Source organism: Argentina silus, assembly GCF_951799395.1.
Source record: "Argentina silus genome assembly, chromosome: 10".
Taxonomy (NCBI): Eukaryota; Metazoa; Chordata; class Actinopteri; order Argentiniformes; family Argentinidae; genus Argentina; species Argentina silus.
This window is the reverse complement of record NC_139664.1, coordinates 1,791,238-1,796,818: the sequence shown is the minus strand read 5'-3', so window position 1 is coordinate 1,796,818 and position 5,581 is coordinate 1,791,238. Positions and strand designations below refer to the sequence as shown.

Below are 5,581 nucleotides of genomic sequence, written 5' to 3'. Positions count from 1 at the left end.
CCCATGCCTGCTGCGGGCTTTAGGCTGTGTTATGTAATGGAGTAAGTAGAGCAGAGAGAACTCCCATCCAGATGTACAGTACAACATGTAGTAGAACATGTAGTAGAACATGTAGTAGAACATGTAGTCGAACGTGTCATTCAGCACGGTAGGACGTCTAGCACGGTAGGACGTCTAGCACGGTAGGACGTCTTGCACGGTAGGATGTATAGCACGGTAGGATGTATAGCACGGTAGGACGTATAGCACGGTAGGACGTATAGCACGGTAGGATGTATAGCACGGTAGGACGTATAGCACGGTAGGACGTATAGCACGGTAGGACGTATAGCACGGTAGGATGTATAGCACGGTAGGACGTATAGCACGGTAGGATGTATAGGGCATCACGTCCCCCCCGTGCCCCGCCCCCCCGTGTCCCCCCATGGTGTCCATGGCAACCGTGACCGTCCCCTCGTTCCGACTGGACCCCGGCGGCAGCGGATGATGTGACGTCAGGTGGTTTCCAGGGCGACCCGACCAGTGCACGTGTCCGGTATAAAGGCGGAGGCGGGACCGGGAGCGCGCACTCCCTCTGCAGCAGCATCCCCGTTCACAGGTAGGCACGGAGCGACCGGGAGGTCTGCACGACCTGGGCTTTCATTTGTGTCTTTAATGCTCTTCTCTCTCCGCCCTGGAGAGCTGGGTTGTGATGATGTTGTTATAACGTTGTTATGATGTTGTTATAACGTTGTTATGATGGAGCTTACTGCCGCTGCAGACGGCGGCGGTCGCCCGCGGCCTCATATTCACATGAATAACTCTTATTTCTGTTCCGTCATCTCTGGAAATATGACGGTTAGTTTGATCATGAATGCACATCACATATAGGCTTTGTTAAAACAAAGCTAAACGTTCAGCATTTCACTCAGAAACACGAAGATAACGAATATGAATTCATTCGAAGGCAGAAGGTCCGCGGACGTAACGTGACACCGGGAGCTCGCCACGGTGCATTTTGCGGAAGAGTGTCTTCTTTTAAACCCGCAGACCTGATCAGGTTAATATTTCCAACCACATTTAAACTAAAGGCCGTTTGTTTCTCTGTAAATGAGGAGTTCCGTAAATGTAGTGTGGAGGAAGCCCAGAGCCGAGCCGAACCGTCTGCAGCTCCGCTCCTCTCCGCGCCTCTCCGGGAACGCTGGGACTGCGTCAGAGCCTCCGGATGTCTGATGGGTAGATCAGTGAAATAACTATTTGAAAAGCTTATTTTTGGGGTGCTATGATGATAACTTATATATCAATAGCAAGGGTTCGGGTTCGGGTTATAATACAGACCATTCGGAGTTACATTAAATGGATGGGTTTGATGAGGCTGTCTGAAGGAAAGCCTGATGTCGCAGCGACTTTGACATTTCTAAATGTCCTGTCGACCGTTTGTCGACCGACCTGCGCAACAGGTTGTGGTCGGTGGCGCGTCATCCCGTGGTTAGGGAAGGTCGTATCTCGGTAGGACGTCAAGGTCATTTTATTATAGGCCGTGTTCCCGGAGTGATGCGATTATGCTTCGTTCATATCTGATACTTCGCTATAATTAGTGTACGGATGCCTCGTCAATGAGGACAGACTTAAAAAACCTGCATGTGTTGAAAATGAAAATATAAATAACGACCATTATCGTTCAACGGCATCTCTGTCCTGTTGTATGAGGGAGTCCTGTACTCAGTGTCTGCCGGTAGATTTAACGTGGTCTACGTGCGCAGCGTCACGTACAGATTCACTGCTGCAGCAACCGGATGACGATGACGATGAGCCGTTGAACGGCCTGATGTCAGGAGCAACCGCAGAAGAGAACTTCTGTTTCTTACTCAATCTCTTCTGTTTCTTACTCAATCTCTTCTGTTTCTCATTCAGTCTCTTCTGTTTCTCATTCAGTCTCTTCTCTTTCTCATTCAGTCTCTTCTCTGAAAAGTGGCGTGTCCCTCCAGCGCGCTCAGCGCTCACCTTGAGGTTGCCATGGAGATTGTATGCTCCATTTTGTTTTTAACCAGGCATCTGTAGAATTGTGTCATCACGTGTGTGTGTGCCTGTGTGTGTGCGTGTGCGTGTGTGTGTACGTGGGCTGCTGGGGGCCCCTCCCTCATCGATCCACTGCAGTTTGATACCACAGCAGCACTCCGTTCATTAATTCATGGATGTTCTGTTCTGCTTCAGCAACAGCGTGTCTCTCTCTCTCTCTCCCTCTATCTCTCTCTGTCTCTCTCTGTCTCTCTCCCTGTATCTCTCTCTGTCTCTATCTCTCTCTGTCTCTCTCTCTCTCTTTCTCTCTCTCTCTCCCTTTCTCTCTCTCTCGCTCTCTCTCTCTCTCTCCCTTTCTCTCTCTGTCTCTCTCTCTCTCTCTCTCTCTGCTGACATATCAGGTTACCTGTCTCTCCTCCAGACTGGGATGCTGTCTCTGGTGTGAGAGGAATATCAGTGTATCTGTGTTTCTCTCCAGAGTCAGACATTAGTGTTATTAGCAGTAGTATGGTATATTATTATTATTATTAGTAGTAGTAGTATGGTATATTAGTATTATTATTAGTAGTAGAATGGTATATTAGTATTATTATTAGTAGTAGAATGGTATATTAGTATTATTATTATTATTAGTAGTAGTAGTAGTAGTAGTAGTATGGTATATTAGTATTATTATTAGTATGGTATATTAGTATTATTATTATTAGTAGTATGGTATATTAGTATTATTAGTAGTAGCAGTATGGTATATTAGTATTATTATGGTATATTAGTATTATTATTAGTAGTAGTAGTATGGTATATTAGTATTATTATTAGTATGGTATATTAGTATTATTAGTAGTAGTAGTATGGTATATTAGTATTATTAGTAGTAGTATGGTATATTAGTATTATTATTAGTAGTAGTATGGTATATTAGTATTATTATTAGTAGAAGTATGGTATATTGTAGTGTGGTATAAAATGGTTATACTATTAGATTATTGTAAATAGGACAGGGACATGGAGAGGACAGGGACATGGAGAGGACAGGGACATGGATTTTTATTTTTTAAGAAAAATAAATCCAATGTATTTGAGCTGGAAACCCTAACCCCAACCCTAAACCTAGCCCTAACCCTAACCCCAACCCTAAACCTAGCCCTAGCCCTAACCCTAACCCTAACCCAGCCAGTAGTAACTCCATTAGTGTCAGAGGAACTTGGCCCAGTTTTCTTCTGTAGAGGAAGTGAGCTGTTGGCTGTTTACCAGAGGGGTGTGGCCACACCTAGAATGGAGAGACTAGCAGGCTGGGGGGGGGGGAGTCTCAGGGAGGGGGGGGGGCTGTCCTTTGCGGTGGAAAACTACCAGAAGAAGACAAATGGTGCTGGAATGGAGAGAACGTCAGAGAGAGAGTCAGGCTTCTGCACCTTCTCCCTCCCTCCCTCTCTATCTGTCACTCACCCTCCCTCCCTCCCTCTCTCTCTCTGTCACTCTCCCTCCTTCCCTCTCTCTCTCTGTCATCCTCTCTCCTTCTCTCTCTCTCCCTCCCTCCAGCTGTGTGGTCTAGGTAGTAAATGGCCGTGGTCACTATGACACAGCACTTTCTCCAAAATGGCTGCCAGGCCCGGGCAGTCTCCCCCCTGCTGCTGTGAGCAGAGTGTCCCTGAGCATCACTGTGCCCCTTCCCCCCCCCCCCCCCCCATTGTCCTGGGTGTTTCTGCCTGAGTGTGTGTGTGACCTAGTTCCATCAGTCTACAGACCCCCTGGTCTCAGGGAGAACAGCAACATGGTGTGTGTAAGGGGGGGGGGGGGGGCGTACCACTTAGACCTCCACTGATTGGTCAGCCCCCTCCATTAAATGTCAATGGCCCAGCCAATAGCAGCCCCGGGCCCCTTTGTCTGTGGCTGCACCAGGGGAGGCTGGTGGAGGTAGAAATCGGAGGACGGGCTCATTGTGACGCACGGAACGGAATGATGGTGGTGTCAAACACATGCATTACAATGAGCCCGGCCTCCAATTTCTACCTCCTGTAGCCTCCCCTGGGCAGGACGGTCCAGTGGCAGAGGAGGCTGTAAGAAAGACACACACACACACACACACACACACACACACACACACACACACACATTGAGATGAGTTATTAAGCTTAATGACCTGTTAGCGTTGACCATGGGTGAACTAACCGTGTGTGTGTGTGTGTGTGTGTGTGTGTGTGTGTGTGTGTGTGTGTGTGTGTCTGTAAGCAGTGGCTGATGCTGTGTGGGGGTTAGTGTGCAGTGGAGAGACAAACACACACACACACCTACACACACACAGACACACATACACACACACACACACACATATACACACACAGACACACACATACACACACACAGACACACACAGAGTGGCCGTGTGTGTGAGTGTATTGTGCATTAGTAAGAGTCACCATCACGCTGCTGAAGCCCTCCACAGTGTCTCTAATTGGCTGAGAGCTGGCGGCCATCTTGGTCCTCTCCAACACAAAGCCGCATTGATGGAATGACAAAGGATCCTATTGGTCAGCCCACTGGACCATAATACACTCACAAATAGACCAGGGGAGGCTGGCGGAGGTAGAAATCTGTCGGAGGCTCATTGTAATGCATGGAACAGAACAGACTGAGGAACGGTATCAAACACACATTGCATTACAATGAGCCCGTCCTCCGTCCACGCAAACACACAGTAATACACAATCCAGCGCCTGAGGAGACCAGAACCGTCTGGAGGGAGAGAGGGAAGGAGAGACCAGGGAGAGGGAAGGAGAGACCAGGGAGAGGGAGAGATAAGAAAGAGAGAGAGAGAAAGCGAGAGAGGGAGAGATAAGAAGGAGAGAGAGAGAGATGGGTAAATGTGAGAACACACTGCTATCATGGAGTCTTTTCTGCCTCCCTCACTCCCCCTCTCTCCCTCAGCCTCCCTCCCTCCCTCAGCCTGCCTCTCCCTCCCCCTCTCCCCCTCCCTCAGCCTCTCCCTCCGTCTCTCCCTCAGCCTCCCTCTCTCCCTCTGCCTCCCTCCCTCCGTCTCTCCCTCCCTCAGCCTCTCCCTCCCTCCCCCTCTCCCTCTGCCTCCCTCCCTCAGCCTCTCCCTCCCTCCCTCCCTCCCTCTCTAATGGCTGTCTACTAGGTCACCTTGTCTGATGCTGTTGGAGGACAATACAAGATGGCCGACGCAGCTTCAGACCAGGCCGTGGGCGGGGTCAGAGTGTCTGCGGTCAGCCAATCCAATCTGGCCTGTCAGCCAATCCAGCCGCACTGCATTGTGGGGCTGCTTTAAAAAGACCACAGGCTCTGGAAACAGATTAGGATAAGACAGCTGGGTTAGTGGCACACACACACACAGGGGATGCTAACTCACACAGGAGCAGATTAGGAGATTATCATTGTTGTCTTCTGTGTTGCTCCACCCAACCAAAGACAAGGGCAATCTGTCCTCTCACACTGGGCTATGCTAAGCTAGCTACCACTGCTACACGAACACACACACACACACACACACACACACACACACACACACTAGGGATGGGCATTCAACTAAATTGTCTTAGTCGATCGTCGGGATTCACTATTTATA

At 49.1% G+C, this 5,581-nt stretch overlaps 1 protein-coding gene across 1 annotated transcript in view; it reads left to right on the top strand.

Moving 5' to 3' along the window:
• Positions 1-535: 535 nt before the first annotated feature.
• Positions 536-5,581, top strand: part of gapdhs (glyceraldehyde-3-phosphate dehydrogenase, spermatogenic) — a 12,074-nt gene continuing 7,028 nt past the window's right edge. The window contains exon 1 of the mRNA XM_083678045.1: positions 536-598. The gene's annotated coding sequence lies outside the window, so the exon portion shown is untranslated. The remainder of the gene's footprint in view (positions 599-5,581) is intronic.